The sequence below is a fragment of the Salmo salar genome, unplaced genomic scaffold, assembly GCF_965601325.2.
Source record: "Salmo salar unplaced genomic scaffold, fSalSal1 ptg000432l, whole genome shotgun sequence".
Lineage (NCBI taxonomy): Eukaryota > Metazoa > Chordata > Actinopteri > Salmoniformes > Salmonidae > Salmo > Salmo salar.
This window is the reverse complement of record NW_027675387.1, coordinates 3,825,232-3,844,738: the sequence shown is the minus strand read 5'-3', so window position 1 is coordinate 3,844,738 and position 19,507 is coordinate 3,825,232. Positions and strand designations below refer to the sequence as shown.

At 42.9% G+C, this 19,507-nt stretch overlaps 1 long non-coding RNA gene and 1 pseudogene across 1 annotated transcript; both read right to left on the bottom strand.

Moving 5' to 3' along the window:
- Positions 1-3,186: 3,186 nt before the first annotated feature.
- LOC145876127 (uncharacterized) lies at positions 3,187-8,681 on the bottom strand. The gene is made up of 3 exons (XR_014391427.1): positions 8,551-8,681; positions 8,366-8,425; positions 3,187-8,134 (listed from the first exon to the last, which is right to left on the bottom strand). It is a non-coding gene; the product is annotated as an uncharacterized LOC145876127 (long non-coding RNA).
- A 3,661-nt stretch (positions 8,682-12,342) lies between these two features.
- LOC145876126 (E3 ubiquitin/ISG15 ligase TRIM25-like) lies at positions 12,343-14,189 on the bottom strand (annotated as a pseudogene).
- Positions 14,190-19,507: the final 5,318 nt, after the last annotated feature.

Here is a 19,507-nt window from a genome sequence, read left to right as displayed (position 1 = left end):
GCCAGCAGCCTTGGTGCTTCTGCCACATTCTTTCTTTTCTGGATCCATTTATTGTGCCTTGGGCAACGAGTGGCAATTTTACAGCCAGACCCTCTACTACATCATCCACAAGTGTTGTCCCCACCGGTGCATCAAGACCCTCAATGTCACCTACAACTGCGACCATCGCCTCCACCGCTGCAGCGAGACCCTCTACAATGTCTACATCATCCACGAGTATGACCACCATCGGTGCTGCGAGATCCTCTACAATGTCTACATCATCCACGAGTATCACCACCATCGGTGCTGCGAGATCCTCTACAATGTCTACATCATCCACAAGTATGACCACCACCGGTGCAGCGAGACCCCTCTACAATGTCTACATCATCCACAAGTATCACCACCATCGGTGCAGCGAGACCCTCTACAATGTCTACATCATCCACAAGTATGACCACCATCGGTGCTGCGAGACCCTCTACAATGTCTACATCATCCACAAGTATCACCACCATCGGTGCAGCGAGACCCCTCTACAATGTCTACATCATCCACAAGTATCACCACCATCGGTGCTGCGAGATCCTCTACATCATCCACAAGTATCACCACCATCGGTGCTGCGAGACCCTCTACAATGTCTACATCATCCACAAGTATCACCACCATCGGTGCAGCGAGATCCTCTACAATGTCTACATCATCCACAAGTATCACCACCATCGGTGCTGCGAGATCCTCTACAATGTCTACATCATCCACAAGTATGACCACCATCGGTGCTGCGAGATCCTCTACAATGTCTACATCATCCACAAGTATGACCACCATCGGTGCTGCGAGACCCTCTACAATGTCTACATCATCCACAAGTATCACCACCATCGGTGCAGCCATGGAAGACGATGAAATGGAGGAAGCACCTCTGGATCTAGGACCACCTGAGATTATTATGAACCTCACGGAAGTGACCACTGAGGACCTCGTTGAACAGGATGTGGCCGTGGAGACAAACAGAGAGAGAAACGAAGAGGAACAACGTCACACCAGGCGTCATCGAAGGTTCCAGATCCACTCAACTCATTTCAGCAGAGGCTCCTCCAAGCCGTCGAGAGGGATGCAGCCCAACCTGATGCTCACAGGAAGGAGGATGAAGAGACCCTCTTTGCCATGAGCCTGGTGCCACAACCCTGAAGAGGCTGCCTCAGCAAAGAAAAGCAGCAGTCAAAGTTAAAATGTATCAGCTGCTTTTCCAAGCCGAGTTCAATGGTACGTTTTTTTCCTTCTCCACATCACAGGTAGTGTCATAAGTGTTGCCACAGTGAAGTAGGTCATTCTTTACAGTATACTCATGTAGGCTAATTGGTATTTCAGATCAAAGTATTAATATGAGGCAAATGTACAGCTGTTGTTTCTAGGTTAGAAAATATCCCTAAACAACAGTTTACTGTCTAAATATTTTCCTGTCATATTCATCTTTATCTCTGAAATACAAATTCCATGAGTAAACAGCAAGTATTACCAACTTTACTGCACTGTTCCAATATTTATGCCTCTAACTACACTATACAAGCAGTATTTAGTTAACATAAATCTCACCTTTTATGGTTTTCTATTATGTTAAGCTTGTATGTGTTGTTTTTCTCTTCCCTTCCAGAGATGGAGTCCATTTAGCCGAGCAGCTCACAGGAAGGACAGGAAGAGGAGAGGAGTTGTCTGGTTGTTGTTCTTCCCTTCCAGAGATGGAGTCCATTTAGCCGAGCAGCTCACAGGAAGGACAGGAAGAGGAGAGGAGTTGTCTGGTTGTTGTTCCCTTCCAGAGATGGAGTCCATTTAGCCGAGCAGCTCACAGGAAGGACAGGAAGAGGAGAGGAGTTGTCTGGTTGTTGTTCCCTTCCAGAGATGGAGTCCATTTAGCCGAGCAGCTCACAGGAAGGACAGGAAGAGGAGAGGAGTTGTCTGGTTGTTGTTCCCTTCCAGAGATGGAGTCCATTTAGCCGAGCAGCTCACAGGAAGGACAGGAAGAGGAGAGGAGTTGTCTGGTTGTTGTTCCCTTCCAGAGATGGAGTCCATTTAGCCGAGCAGCTCACAGGAAGGACAGGAAGAGGAGAGGAGTTGTCTGGTTGTTGTTCCCTTCCAGAGATGGAGTCCATTTAGCCGAGCAGCTCACAGGAAGGACAGGAAGAGGAGAGGAGTTGTCTGGTTGTTGTTCTTCACCTCCATCATTGTACCTTTCTTTTCACACACGTCTGTTCCGTTTAAATTCAGTCAATTCATAGTCATTAGTTTATAAAGTCTCGGGATAGCATTCATTATTAGTGTTACATAGATTTCTGAATTGACAGAATTGAAACTCAAACACTGAAGAATTCACAGATGCTCTTTTTGAAATGTTTACACGCACACACACCTCTTTCAATAGTTGTATTTTTTTAAAACATTTTTTACACGTACCGGTCATGTTCTTTCCTGTACTTGAATACTTATTAAATGATGTTTTCATAGTCAGTTGTTTATTAATATCTCATTTAGACTTAATCTGCTCATTTCTTCCCTACACCTTCGCAGATCTACGACAAGATGAAAGTAAAAACACATTCTCTTCCTAATTCATTCTTTTCCCACCTGTATTTTGTCAGGCCAGTGAACATGGTGTTAAACTGTACTATTTGTATGGACCCTAGGTTACCCTTTCCCTTAGTTATCATACTAACTGTATGTCCTATAACCTTAATTAGTGCTCCTGCTCACCTGATGTACCATGCCAGGTGTGTATAATACTGACGTTAATGAGAGAGGGAAGGGGTTTTAAGGTGTGGTCCTGCTCACCTGATGTACCATGCCAGGTGTGTATAATACTGACGTTAATGAGAGAGGGAAGGGGTTAAGGTGTGGTCCTGCTCACCTGATGTACCATGCCAGGTGTGTATAATACTGACGTTAATGAGAGAGGGAAGGGGTTAAGGTGTGGTCCTGCTCACCTGATGTACCATGCCAGGTGTGTATAATACTGACGTTAATGAGAGAGGGAAGGGGTTAAGGTGTGGTCCTGCTCACCTGATGTACCATGCCAGGTGTGTATAATACTGACGTTAATGAGAGAGGGAAGGGGTTAAGGTGTGGTCCTGCTCACCTGATGTACCATGCCAGGTGTGTATAATACTGACGTTAATGAGAGAGGGAAGGGGTTTTAAGGTGTGGTCTTTACTCCCAAATGTCACTTAAATATAGCTTCCAAATGAAGAGAGACAATGATACATAAAGTCATCTGGGGGAAAAAATGATATTTTATGGACAACGGTGGATGGTTCTTAAAATAACCTTTGTGTTATTGGGCTCTTCAAAGAGCTGTTTCCCTCCACGGCAAACTGCCATGGGACTTCACCTGCTGGCGATGAGAAGTAGGTGGTCAGCTTCTCCCTCACCTGGAGTGCCTGTCTGGGGGCGTTGTTGGCACCTGCCCTGGTGACATCAGGTAGGTGACCATTTGGCGTGCCCATCTCCATCCGGAGCGGCTCCTGGAATGACCTCCGCAGGTAGTTGTGGAGAACACGTGGCCTTCACACAGGCATCGACATTTGAGGGGCTGAGACCAAGCACTCTCCGATACATTCTCCACCGGGCTGCCAGAATCCCAAAGGCGCATTCAACAACTAACCTTGCCCTGGACAGTCGTTTGTTAAAGATCCTTACAGGCTTTGGCAATGGCAGCTGGCGTCCAGCGTAGGGCCTCATGAGGTTGGGTCTTAAAGGGAAGGCCTCGTCGCCGACGACGACGTGAGGAACAGGTCCCAGGTCTTCAGCCCCAGGGAGTGATGCAGGTGGTGGAATCTCCAGGGTGCCATCCTGAAGTGCCTGGCCAAAGGCAGAGTCCCGGAGGGTCCCGCCATCACTTCCCATAAGCACCAACATCGACAACACGGAAACAGTAGAGGGCATCTACTACAGCCAAGAGTACAACTTAATATGTACCCTTGTACACATTGTACAATTTACAATGTGACCCAGTTCAACGGGTCTGAACAGAACTGGGGGACGTCAGACATGAAGATGTCTAAACACAACTGGAATATCATTAGTTTGTGATTCATTGTTAATGGATTTTCAATCAGGAACACAGAGGAACAACCTGACAACATAACAATGTGTGGGTGGGTGGAGATCTAATATTGTTTTGTGACAAACACTAAAGCATGATATTCTAATAAATCTACACCCTATTCCCTACGTAGAACACTACTTTAGACCTGGTCAGAAGCACCGTAGTGCACTACGTAGGGAATAGGGAACCATTTGGAACAGAGACAGTAATTCCCCTGAATATCTTTCTCTTCCTCATCTGGTTTCTTGAACAGCCCTTCACTCCTCCCCTCTTCCTCTTCCTCTCTTTTCATTCTATTCTATCAGCCACACCACTAGCTCACCTCCACACAATCCATTTACAAGTTAAAGACTCACCTTGGAATAAATAACAAAGGAAAACTATTACTAGATGAAGTTTAGTGTTGGATTTTTTTTATTTCCCATCACCATAAATCATATTTAATCACTGAACAGTAGCAGACCTAACTTCATCTGTTCCTGACTCTGGATAGTGGATTAAAAAGACCATCAATCTCCAATGATATTAAAGTACTATTCTGAACATTACTGATATACTGAGTGGCAAGTCCAGATATCGGCTGCTTTTATTGTTTGGTCAATAGCACCACCTGCTGGACAGGTTTAATGTTGCTGGACTGAGCAGTATGGGAGGATGAAAGATGACACATTGAACACGCTTTTTAGTCCAGGACTAGGATTAATCTGTGTCTGGGAAACCAGTCCATATAGTTTAGTAGAAAGTAAGTGATACCAGCTTGTAGTGGGCTGACTAGTCCTGAATTGTCCTTTTGTTCCTGGACCATTTTCCATGCAGCTCCAGGTGACAGAGAAACATCAATTAGGGCCGAGCTGATCAATGATACTGAGGAGAATTGCATAGAGACAGAGAACCAACTGAGAAAACATATCAATGGTTCTGAATGACAACAGTTTAACCAGCTCAGCTATAGACTACACCAGCATGACTAGTATCTATGTGGACCCTACTACAGTTTAACCAGCTCAGCTATAGACTACACCAGCATGACTAGTATCTATGTGGACCCTACTACAGTTTAACCAGCTCAGCTATAGACTACACCAGCATGACTAGTATCTATGTGGACCCAACTACAGTTTAACCAGCTCAGCTATAGATTACACCAGCATGACTAGTATCTATGTGGACCCTACTACAGTTTAACCAGCTCAGCTATAGACTACACCAGCATGACTAGTATCTATGTGGACCCTACTACAGTTTAACCAGCTCAGCTATAGACTACACCAGCATGACTAGTATCTATGTGGACCCTACTACAGTTTAACCAGCTCAGCTATAGACTACACCAGCATGACTAGTATCTATGTGGACCCTACTACAGTTTAACCAGCTCAGCTATAGACTACACCAGCATGACTAGTATCTATGTGGACCCTACTACAGTTTAACCAGCTCAGCTATAGACTACACCAGCATGACTAGTATCTATGTGGACCCTACTACAGTTTAACCAGCTCAGCTATAGACTACACCAGCGTGACTAGTATCTATGTGGACCCTACTACAGTTTAACCAGCTCAGCTATAGACTACACCAGCGTGACTAGTATCTATGTGGACCCTACTACAGTTTAACCAGCTCAGCTATAGACTACACCAGCGTGACTAGTATCTATGTGGACCCTACTACAGTTTAACCAGCTCAGCTATAGACTACACCAGCGTGACTAGTATCTATGTGGACCCTACTACAGTTTAACCAGCTCAGCTATAGACTACACCAGCATGACTAGTATCTATGTGGACCCTACTACAGTTTAACCAGCTCAGCTATAGACTACACCAGCATGACTAGTATCTATGTGGACCCTACTACAGTTTAACCAGCTCAGCTATAGACTACACCAGCATGACTAGTATCTATGTGGACCCTACTACAGTTTAACCAGCTCAGCTATAGACTACACCAGCGTGACTAGTATCTATGTGGACCCTACTACAGTTTAACCAGCTCAGCTATAGACTACACCAGCGTGACTAGTATCTATGTGGACCCTACTACAGTTTAACCAGCTCAGCTATAGACTACACCAGCGTGACTAGTATCTATGTGGACCCTACTACAGTTTAACCAGCTCAGCTATAGACTACACCAGCGTGACTAGTATCTATGTGGACCCTACTACAGTTTAACCAGCTCAGCTATAGACGACACCAGCATGACTAGTATCTATGTGGACCCTACTACAGTTTAACCAGCTCAGCTATAGACTACACCAGCGTGACTAGTATCTATGTGGACCCTACTACAGTTTAACCAGCTCAGCTATAGACTACACCAGCATGACTAGTATCTATGTGGACCCTACTACAGTTTAACCAGCTCAGCTATAGACTACACCAGCATGACTAGTATCTATGTGGACCCTACTACAGTTTAACCAGCTCAGCTATAGACTACACCAGCATGACTAGTATCTATGTGGACCCTACTACAGTTTAACCAGCTCAGCTATAGACTACACCAGCGTGACTAGTATCTATGTGGACCCTACTACAGTTTAACCAGCTCAGCTATAGACTACACCAGCGTGACTAGTATCTATGTGGACCCTACTACAGTTTAACCAGCTCAGCTATAGACTACACCAGCGTGACTAGTATCTATGTGGACCCTACTACAGTTTAACCAGCTCAGCTATAGACTACACCAGCATGACTAGTATCTATGTGGACCCTACTACAGTTTAACCAGCTCAGCTATAGACTACACCAGCATGACTAGTATCTATGTGGACCCTACTACTACAGTTTAACCAGCTCAGCTATAGACTACACCAGCATGACTAGTATCTATGTGGACCCTACTACAGTTTAACCAGCTCAGCTATAGACTACACCAGCATGACTAGTATCTATGTGGACCCTACTACAGTTTAACCAGTCAGCTATAGACTACACCAGCATGACTAGTATCTATGTGGACCCTACCACAGTTTAACCAGCTCAGCTATAGACTACACCAGCATGACTAGTATCTATGTGGACCCTACTACAGTTTAACCAGCTCAGCTATAGACTACACCAGCATGACTAGTATCTATGTGGACCCTACTACAGTTTAACCAGCTCAGCTATAGACTACACCAGCATGACTAGTATCTATGTGGACCCTACTACAGTTTAACCAGCTCAGCTATAGACTACACCAGCATGACTAGTATCTATGTGGACCCTACTACAGTTTAACCAGCTTAGCTATAGACTACACCAGCATGACTAGTATCTATGTGGACCCTACTACAGTTTAACCAGCTCAGCTATAGACTACACCAGCATGACTAGTATCTATGTGGACCCTACTACAGTTTAACCAGCTCAGCTATAGACTACACCAGCGTGACTAGTATCTATATGGACCCTACTACAGTTTAACCAGCTCAGCTATAGACTACACCAGCGTGACTAGTATCTATGTGGACCCTACTACAGTTTAACCAGCTCAGCTATAGACTACACCAGCATGACTAGTATCTATGTGGACCCTACTACAGTTTAACCAGCTCAGCAGTACCATTATAATAGATATTAAACCCAGGATAGAGGGGCTGAGTGAATGTGGTCTGGACTCTGTGGAGGAGGGTCATTGTGTCAGAGACCCTGTAGAAGGACAGAGTACCTGCCTTGTGATCCAGGTACACTCCTACTCTGGAGGACTGAGGGCCTGATACTTTAGTCACAACATTATTGTGTCTGAAACAATAACCATCACCACAGCTCTGTAAACTCCAGGACTTGTTATTGTATCCAAATCTATTATCTGTCCCTGTTCTGCTGATGTCTTTATATGAGACTGCTGTATAAACATTACCACTCCACTCCACCTCCCAGTAACAGCGCCCAGTCAGACCCTCTCTACACAACACCTGACAGTAGTTGGTGAATCTGTCTGGATGGTCAGGATATGGTTGGACTTGGCCTGTATAGGTCACCTTTCTGTTCCCTTCAGACAGAGAGAGGCGTGTGTGTGCTGTGTTTGGGTCCAGTGTGAGCTGACAGGAATCTGGGAGAAGAGCAGAGACCAATGAGGGGAGTCAGAACAATAAGTTAAGTCAGATACTGTATCTACCCTGTCTTTGATTAGAGCACAGCAGAGATCAAATCAGAGAAATATGAGGAGTCAGATAGATACCCAGTCTTTGATTAGATCTACTATTGCTATATATTTCTAGAGGGATTGTTAGGAGTGGCAGTAAAAAGAGACTGTTAGTTACTTCACAATAAAGAGACTCACATTGTAACAACTGTTCTCTGGTCTTGGGCTCTGGAGGCAGAACAACCTCCACTATATTCACTACAGACACACAAACACATTGACAGAGAGAGGGAATGTTATCATCATACCATATTCCACATGTATATGACTAGTAGGGAACTTTCAATGGTCTAAAGTTGATGTTCTGATTGTTTTCAACACACCTGTAGTGGAGATCTTGGTCCATTCTCCTTTAAGGAAGTCTTCTAGTTTCTCTCTCAGTTCAGACACAGTCTTACTCACATCTCCAAAGTACTGAAGAGGACGGACAACGATGCCGGGTAAGTCTGAAGATACACTGATGTTAGTTAATAGTATCTCAACTTGCAAATTCATCTTCTGCACATCTATCACTCCAGTGTTTAATTGCTACATTGTAATTATTTCGCCACCACAGCCTATTTATTAACTTACCTCCTTTATCTTACCTCATTTGCACAACTGTATATAGACTTTTCTATTGTGTTATTGACTGTACGTTTGTTTATTCCATGTGTAACTCTGTGTTGTTGTTTGTGTCACACTGCTTTGCTTTATCTTGGCCAGGTCGCAGTTGTAAATGAGAACTTGTTCTCAACTGGCCTACCTGGTTAAATAAAGGACTTGTTCTCAACTGGCCCACCTGGTTAAATAAAGGTTTCATTAAAAAGTGTAGCAGTAACTTAACTTTTCATTATTTAGACAGACTCCTCTAAATAATAAATATAATAAAATAACAAAAAAACAGTTAAATGCTAAGTACTATACATAGGTTTTATTAAAAAAATAACAATAGAACCTATTTAGTACTATAATGGTATTTACTAACATAATATTATTACTATAATAGTTTCTAAAGGGGTTGTAGGCTACCCTACCCTAGAATTAGGGTTCAGGATAAAACAGGTTATACGTAGGGTTAGAGTTTCTGTACAGCACTTTGTGACATCTGCTGATGTAAAAAGGACTTTATAAATACATTAGATTGATTGTTAGGTTCAGGGTACTTAAAGAGATAAACTGTATGGGTTTATATCTCTCTTGCTCCTCCCTGTGGTCTTCTGTGGGAACTACATACCTCATTCACCACACTTGATAGGCTCATAATCTGAGGTAGCAACTGAGTCAGAGCTACAAATCAATGATCTCCACCTATCCATTAGGTTTACAACTCAGTGAACCTGCGCAGCATTCTCTCTATTTGATGCCTACGAACCAACAGATTTCAACGATTATCATATTACCCAGCAGCCATTTAGAAACAAATAAAAAAAGGTTATTTCTTTTTTTTCTTTCTTCTGACTGTTTAAATCGGCCACATCTTGAAAAAGAGGACAGGGACATGCGATTTCTTGAGAATTTACACCTTTTTATATATAAAAAAAATATATATACAGTTAACCATGACCAGAACATGTTTAACGTTTGAAGGCTTTGCGCCAACCATCCCTGTAGGTCACTACAATCTATAACCAGGTGAACAGTGAGCTTCCTCACCAAGTAGCTGTAACCTAGTTAATAGTAAGTTACCTGATGTAAACCTACAAGGTTAGTTAATAATAAGTTACCTGAGGTAAACCTACAAGGATAGTTGATAATAAGTTACCTGAGGTAAACCTACAAGGAGAGTTAATAATAAGTTACCTGAGGTAAACCTACAAGGTTAGTTAATAATAAGTTACCTGAGGTAAACCTACAAGGATTGTTAATAATAAGTTACCTGAGGTAAACCTACAAGGTTAGTTAATAATAAGTTACCTGAGGTAAACCTACAAGGATAGTTAATAATAAGTTACCTGAGGTAAACCTACAAGGATAGTTAATAATAAGTTACCTGAGGTTAACCTACAAGGATGGTTAATAATAAGTTACCTGAGGTAAACCTACAAGGATAGTTAATAATAAGTTACCTGAGGTAAACCTACAAGGATAGTTAATAAGTTACCTGAGGTAAACCTACAAGGTTAACACGGGCTGGAAGAGAATTACTTCAAAACCACAGCAAACAGCTGGGACATATAGTAATATTATATATATATAATATTATATCACTGGGCTCCTGTGTGCTAACAAACCCTGTGTACCACCCCTCCCCTGTTTAACCTTGAATTTCGTTCAGAAAAACACTTCCACATTTAGCAAAACGAACCAACTCTTTACGGATCTGTTCAGTGGTAATAAACGGAGGCAGATTAGACACCACTACTCTTGTCGAAATCAGCACCAACACACCCCTCACATAAATCATACTGGTAACTAGCCGGGTAACAAGACTCACCTTTTACATTACCACAACCACCGCCTTGTTCATTCTGGATACAGAGTGTATATGTTCCTCTCCCACCTGTTCACCGACCAGGATCAATAATTCCTCCACACCATTCTCCACAACGCACCTGAAGAGACAGCGTTTCTTCTCCACTCGGTTGAGGACATCAAACTACCCTACTCCCTCCTCAACTCTAACCGATAAACAGCGGAAACCAATAAACAAACCCTCCCACCATGACAAAATACATTTGGAAAATAGGCAAAAGAATAGCTGCACTCTTCACGAATGACAAAACCTCACGTTACCAACTTCTTCTTCTTCTATGGTATAATGGCGGTCCTCAAACCAACGTTAAAGGAGCATGGCGCCTCCTACTGTGCTGGAGTGTGTTCAATCACGGTTTACACCATTTCTAAATCCTCCTACCTAACTCAGTACTTCTGAGAAAATAAAAAAGATCCCTACTAACTTCTAATAGACCCTCCCCCATCCCCCAAATCCCTTCCAACCCCCCCAAATGTCTCTGATCTCACATTTGTCCTCACCTGTACCCAGTGGAACATTAATATATATTATATCTTGTTTTAAAGTTATTTTAGCTAACTAGTCTACAATTTCATTCCATTCCACACCTGAATGTGCTGGGACCCAGCAGAATCTCACTACTAGACCCATTCTCTCATTTCTCCATAATAACATTAATACCTCCAATAGTAGGTCACTCCTAATAGATTTACCAGATGATAAACTATTCAATACAGACAGAGAATCTGAGGATACTATAACTCTAACAGGCTGTACGTCCTCCACCCACTGGAGGACAACTATTATCACCAACAGTTCAACTGAGTACACTGACAGTTCATCTGTTAGTCTTCTACATATCTGCACATCACATTCAGGAAGGTAAACACCTGCTCCTGTGGGCCCACTATCTGGGCCCTTGGATCCATCTGTGAAAAGAGGTAAAAAAGCATAACAACTTCTACCAATGTAATTGTCAACCAGTTTCCCTTTATCACTGACTTCTGACCCAATCTTTTCCTTTTGTCTACCAAGGTTAGATCAACAACAGGATCTGGGAGTAACCATGGAGGAACATCCCCTATCACCACAGAAAGGGCCAACCTCCAACTCCCTGAAACTACTCTCATCAGCAAGCTTTCCAACTGTCCAACCAAAACCACTGCCTTGTCTACTAGTATATTCCCAACAGTCATCTAGAACAGTAGCAGTGGGATGCTCAACCTCACAGCCTTTCAACCCAATAAGCTAATGACAATTTATTACGTCGTATATCCAAAGGCATCTCACCTGCCTCAACTGGACTATAATATAAATCCATGATATTATGGGATACAAAATGGGAAAAGGGGAAATTATGATAATACTAAAAAACACCCTTCTAACTAACCCTACACTCATTAAAACCCACTACCCCATTCCACTACTTTGACCCTATCTGCTCCTGCACCAGGCCAACTAACCCTACACTCATTAAAACCCACTACCCCATTCCACTACTTTGACCCTATCTGCTCCTGCACCAGGCCAACTAACCCTACACTCATTAAAACCCACTACCCCATTCCACTACTTTGACCCTATCTGCTCCTGCACCAGGCCAACTAACCCTACACTCATTAAAACCCACTAGCCCATTCCACTACTTTGACCCTATCTGCTCCTGCACCAGGCCAACTAACCCCACACTCATTAAAACCCACTACCCCATTCCACTACTTTGACCCTATCTGCTCCTGCACCAGGCCAACTAACCCTACACTCATTAAAACCCACTACCCCCATTCCACTACTTTGACCCTATCTGCTCCTGCACCAGGCCAACTAACCCTACACTCATTAAAACCCACTACCCCATTCCACTACTTTGACCCTATCTGCTCCTGCACCAGGCCAACGGCCTGGGAGGACGGGACACCACCACTCAACACACCCTGGAACTCTTCTGAAGTCAAATCTAGTATGACCAAATACTTCTCTGCAGCTGCCACCAAAACATATTTTTTTTCTGTGATTTACATTCCATTTCTGCGGTACAGTTGATAACCATTGCTATGAACACTAAGAAGCCAACCTTACTGAAGCATATATCACTGGTTGGCCCATCCCTCTATGCTGTCACAGATCTACTACTCACAGGGATCCTCTCAGGATCCCTCAGCCTTGACCCATCCTCCTCTACTTTCTTCACTGCCTCAGCAGTGACAACCTGTTCCCAACAGTCGGGTCAGTGGGATTGGATAGGGGCCCCTCTACCTCTCTCTCTCTCTCTCTCTCTCTGACTGGAGGAGACAGGTGAAATGGTGTGTCTCCTCTGGTCAACAATACTCACCTTGAAAGACTCCACAGCCTGTTGGAGCTCCTTCAGCTCCTTCTCTCTCTCCTGGAATCTCTGCTGGACCTTCTGCTGACTCATCCCCAGCTGCCTCTGTGGAGAATCACTCTTCAATGAGCTATCAAGCTTTATTAGTCCAGTAGATCAATAGTATAGTAATGTGACATAGGGCCCATAGAGAGGAAGGTCTAAAAAATGGATGGTCCATTTACTAAATGATATTTATTTGTTGCTATGTGAATGATTATAGCTTTTATGGTAGGACTACATGTATCAACAGGTTGAGACTGAACTTTGGACTCATAAAAGGGCATTCAGAATGATAATAGTGTTTGACATTATAAAATGGTGATACATCTGGAGAATCTGGGTTGACATATCTATATACTCAAGGTTTGTGTTCATATTTGTTCTGCTGAGGATCCATTTCATTTCAATGATCTCATATTCAAACAGCCTTAGTTCCTACTGTATCTTTAATTCTTTGTTTATCAGACAGTCACCAACAAGTTGTTCTGGTCTTACCTGTTTCTCAGTCCTCTCTGCTGCAGCTGACACTGTATCATGGCCTTTATGTTCGTCCATTGTACACATCAGACAGATACACTGCTGATCGGTACGACAGTAAACCTCCAGCAGTTTGTCATGATGAGAGCAGATCTTCTCCTGTAGTTGTGCGGTGGCTTTGACCAGCTTGTGCCTCTTCAAAGCAGGAAATTCGTAGTGAGATTGGAGGTGAGTCTCACAGTAAGAGGCCAGACACGCCAGACAGGACATGAGGGCTTTCTGCTTTCTGGTCCCAGTGCAGAAATCACACGCCACATCTCTAGGTCCAGCATAGCACAGAGCAGGAGGGGGAGCAGCCTGGAGTCCTGTCTTCTTCAGTTTCTCCACCACCTCAGCCAACATGTTATTTTTACTCAGCGTCGGCCTCGGACTGAAGGTCTGTCTGCACTGAGGACAGCTATAGACCCCTTTCAGAACATCCTGATCCCAGCAGCCCTCAATACAGCTCCTACAGTAACTGTGCCCACAGGGGATGGTGACTGGTTCCTTCAGTAGATCCAGACAGACAGAACAACAGAACTGGTCCTGGTCCAGCAGAACTCCCTGTTGAGCCATTTGGACGGTTGTTCACTCTCACACAGACAGACGACACAGAGACTCAGATCAGTTTCGTTTCCTCAGAAGAGAGTTTGTGGGAGGGGGAGGGACTTCCTGGTTCTGCCAGAGGGGTGGGGTTAGAGGGAGGGAGGGAGGGGTTAGAGGAATGCAGGAAGAGAGAGAGGAACTGCAAGCAACATCAAGAGGGAGACAAATAGTTTTGTTCCAATGTTAGAGCCCTTAACATGGAACAAATGACATAATGAATCTTAAAATGTGAGTTGTTAGAATATATGAAGGGTAACAGTTTTCTATTAAGTACGTATGTATCATTATTTTAATCACCTTTATAATGCCTTATAAATCAATAAGTCCTGAGGAGGTGTGATATATGGCTATTATACAGAACCACGGCCAAGGGCTGTTCTTAGACAAGACACAACACGGATTGAGAATTATCTAACACTTTCAACAATACAATCACATTTTATTTTATTGGTTACATACACATATTTATCAGTTGTTATTGTGGGTGAAGTGAAATGCTTGTGTTCCTGGTTCCAACAGTGCAGTAATATCTAACAATGCTTGTGTTCCCAGCTCCAACAGTGCAGTAATATCTAACAATGCTTGTGTTCCCAGCTCCAACAGTGCAGTAATATCTAACAATGCTTGTGTTCCCAGCTCCAACAGTGCAGTAATATCTAACAATGCTTGTGTTCCCAGCTCACAGAGGGCAGAAGTCAATGAAAATATTAGGACAAGCAATGATATATATATATATATACATATATACACTGTATACTGTGATGTGATGCATAGACAATTTGGAGTACATCTGTAGTATATCTGAAGAATAGTAGATGTACAGTAGTAGTTATATAGGATGAACCAGGACTAGAATACAGTATATACATATTAAGTGGACAGCAGTAGTTATATAGGATGAACCATGACTGGAATACAGTATATACATATGAAGTGGACAGTAGTAGTTATATAGGATGAACCAGGACTAGAATACACTATATACATATGAAGTGGACAGCAGTAGTTATATAGGATGAACCAGGACTGGAATACAGTATATACATTTGTATTTATTTCACCTTTATTTAACCAGGTAGGCAAGTTGAGAACAAGTTCTCATTTACAATTGCGACCTGGCCAAGATAAAGCAAAGCAGTTCGACAACATACAACAACACAGAGTTACACATGGAGTAAAACAAACATACAGTCAATAATACAGTAAAAACATAAGTCTATATACATTGTGAGCAAATTAGGTGAGATAAGGGAGGTAAAGGCAATAAATAGGCCATGGTGGCAAAGTAAATACAATATAGCAAGTAAAACACTGGAATGGTAGATTTATAATTTGAAGAAAGTTCAAAGTTAAAATATAAATAATATGGTGCAAAGGAGCAAAATAAATAAATAAATAAATACAGTAGGGGAACAAGTAGTAGTTTGGGCTAAATTATAGATGGGCTATGTACAGGTGCAGTGATCTGTGAGCTGCTCTGACGGCTGGTGCTTAAAGCTAGTGAGGGAGATATGTGTTTCCAGTTTCAGAGATTTTTGTAGTTCGTTCCAGTCATTGGCAGCAGAGAACTGGAAGGAGACGACCAAAGGAGGAAATGGCTTTGTGGGTAACCAGAGAGATCCCTGACCTTATCTTCTCTCAAGAAGATGTCTGGTAGGCCCATTTAAATACCTTTTTTGGACATTTCAAGATAGCAGATGTTTGAGTTGGGTCTATTAACACAGCTGTGAGTTGTTATTTTTTTCATTTTTTCATTTTTGACAAAATGAGCACTCCTGGAAGTGACAGATTTTGACTCATATTGAGTGATAAGACTGAGCTATTTAAAAACACTTTTTCAACATTTCAAGATGGCAGTTAGTTCAGTTTGATCTTATTAACTTAAAGGTTCTATATTGACTTTATGGTCATTTTAATGGGGTTGAACAATAGATGGACCCCACACAGAACTTCCAGCAATGCCGCATCTTCTGTAACCAAGTATTCCAGACACTCTCTTCATATGAACCAGTTGTTATTAAATGAAGGTTTGTGGACAGAAAACCTGTGTCTACGGTAGGATTCTAGTCTAATCTGGGCTGGTTCCTCTGTTCCTAGATATTCAGGAACAGTCGGAGGTGGAGGGGGCTGTGGAGACATTATCCTGACAGCGCTTGTGGAAGTGTGGGTAGACTCTGGACACGGAGCTAACTGGAGCTCGGCAGCATCATCACTGTTGGGCTTGTGGAAGGCTGGGTAGACTCTGGACACGGAGCTAACTGGAGCTCGGCAGCATCATCGCTGTTGGGCTTGTGGAAGGGTGGGTAGACTCTGGACACGGAGCTAACTGGAGCTCGGCAGCATCATCACTGTTGGGCTTGCCGGCAGCCTCGCGGGTTTGATGATGCTGCTGCTGCTCATCGCTTTTGATTGGCTACTTTTTGTCCATTGTCCATTGTCTGAAGAAGCCTATTGTGATGAAATGTCAGGAGCGCATTTTTTTAAATGTACTTTTAATCTTTTAAGAAACTTTGAAATGAACCACATGGATTCTGACTGAGGACTCAGCTAAAACTAGATACCAACAGTGGACAATTCCCAGCAAAAGCATGGTGCTACAACTGTCAAGAGGAGAACTCTTCCTCCTGTCCACCTATTGTCCCTGTATGAATCAGGACCACCATTCTTCCTCCTGCCCCACCTATTGTCCCTGTATGAATCAGGATCACCATTCTTCCTCCTGTCCACCTATTGTCCCTGTATGAATCAGGAACACCATTCTTCCTCCTGTCCACCTATTGTCCCTGTATGAATCAGGAACACCATTCTTCCTCCTGTCCACCTATTGTCCCTGTATGAATCAGGACCACCATTCTTCCTCCTGTCCACCTATTGTCCCTGTATGAATCAGGAACACCATTCTTCCTCCTGTCCACCTATTGTCCCTGTATGAATCAGGAACACCATTCTTCCTCCTGTCCACCTATTGTCCCTGTATGAATCAGGACCACCATTCTTCCTCCTGTCCACCTATTGTCCCTGTATGAATTAGGACCACCATTCTTCCTATTGTCCCTGTATGAATATTAGTTGGCATCTAATTGAAGAACATACTGCTTTATAGATCCCAGCCTGACAAACAATTGTCTGGACCTTACTTTGAGCACTTGCACTGGGCCTCCATTGAGTCTCCATGTGTCAAGCAGTACAGAGAAACCCCCTCTAGATGACAGCAGAGGCTCTTGGATCTACCCTGTCTATCCACCAGTTTAGTGACCTTGTTCCATCAATATGTCCATACTACTTCACAAGCCATTTGAGGTCTTGACCAGCAATGTCCCATTGGGCTCAACCAAGCCGAGAGTGAGGTTCTAGAAAGAGGACTGACTTTCATACCAACTCCTAAACAGGTGGACTGACTTTCATACCAACTCCTAAACAGGTGGACTGACTTTCATACCAACTCCTAAACAGGTGGACTGACTTTCATACCAACTCCTAAACAGGTGGACTGACTTTCATACCAACTCCTAAACAGATGGACTGACTTTCATACCAACTCCTAAACAGGTGGACTGACTTTCATACCAACTCCTAAACAGGTGGACTGGGAGGAGCTCTGGAGGGATCTACACGTCTATCATAGAAGATTGAAGTTATCAGATCATTGTGAATATGAAACAGATTTTCCTCAGATACTATTTCCAAACCCCTCACATTGGGAACCTCAGTTGGAGTCAGAAACTATACAGACTCTGATACGTAGGGATGTGGCTTCCTTTTCACAATTCAGAACCAGACCTTTTTTATCAGCTTAACCTTACAAATGGTTAAAAATCAAGCTCTAGAAATATAGTGATTAAACCAGCAGATAAGGGGGCTCAGATTGTTGTAATGGATGAAGTGAATATCTTCTTGAAGCCAATAGACAATAGGATCATGTTAAACACTATGTTCCATTGTCCCACTCAACACAACCGGAAAACACAAAGATGAATCCAGGAGATAAACTGTATGAGGATAAGTACATTACAGATAAACAGATGGTCTGTCTTTTTGGGCCAGATTCTCCAAGGCCTAGGCAGTTTTACTTACTGCCTAAAATACATATCTCCTGAGACGTGGGCGGTTCCCTGCGGCTGACCAATAGGAAATGATTGTGTCTCAGAGACGTGGGTGGTTCCCTGCAGCTGACCAATAGTAAATGATTGTGTCTCAGAGATGTGGGCGGTTCCCTGCGGCTGACCAATAGGAAGTGATTGTGTCTCAGAGACGTGGGCGGTTCACTGCGGCTGACCAATAGGAAGTGATTGTGTCTCAGAGACGTGGGTGGTTCCCTGCAGCTGACCAATAGTAAATGATTGTGTCTCAGAGATGTGGGCGGTTCCCTGCGGCTGACCAATAGGAAGTGATTGTGTCTCAGAATCTTACTGTATTGCTGAATATATAGACTTTTATTGCTGAATATATAGACTTTTATATCAACCCTCTACCCCAGAAACACCCAGCTATGTTCAGGGTACTGATGAATGAAGGGTTTATTACTATTGTAGTACTGACTTTAATATCAACCCTCTATCCCAGAAACACCCAGCTATGTTCAGGGTACTGATGAATGAAGGGTTTATTACTATTGTAGTACTGACTTTAATATCAACCCTCTATCCCAGAAACACCCAGCTATGTGCAGGATACTGATGAATGAAGGGTTTATTACTATTGTAGTACTCTTTTTATTAACTTAGCTACTGACTTGTTCTATTGTTGTTGCATTGTCAAGAAGTTAACCTGCAAGGAAGCATTTCAGTACATAATACTTGTATTGTGCTTTATATTATTATAGATATTTTAGGGTTGCCATGGATTTCAAGCAGGCAATGCCATCAGGTCCAAACCCAAAACAAGGAAATTGTAGGAGACAGGCGTGTTGGGGTTTCCTGCCATCATGAACACCAGCTTCACTTCCTGAACATGAAAAAGGGTGAAAGGTGGGATGCAGTAATAAGGAGTTTTTTTCAGTTTCTTTTTCAGTATTTTATTTCAGTGTTGATTAATTTAGTTAATTTAGTAAATTGTATTTAGTTATTTAGTGCAGATAATGATGTACTTCTTCTGTAGTTTGTCAAATGCAGTGAACCTGCTGAGAGATGAAGGAGGGGATGAGAGGCCAGAACATCAACCTCATCTTCATGGAGGACATTGATGCCAGATGCAGTGAACCTGCTGAGAGATGAAGGAGGGGATGAGAGGCCAGAACATCAACCTCATCTTCATGGAGGACATTGATGCCAGATGCAGCCACATGTGCAAGTAATTAACCTTTTTTATACAAGATCTCATTGACTTTAACATTTGAAAAGCAGTTTCTCCAACAATAGTT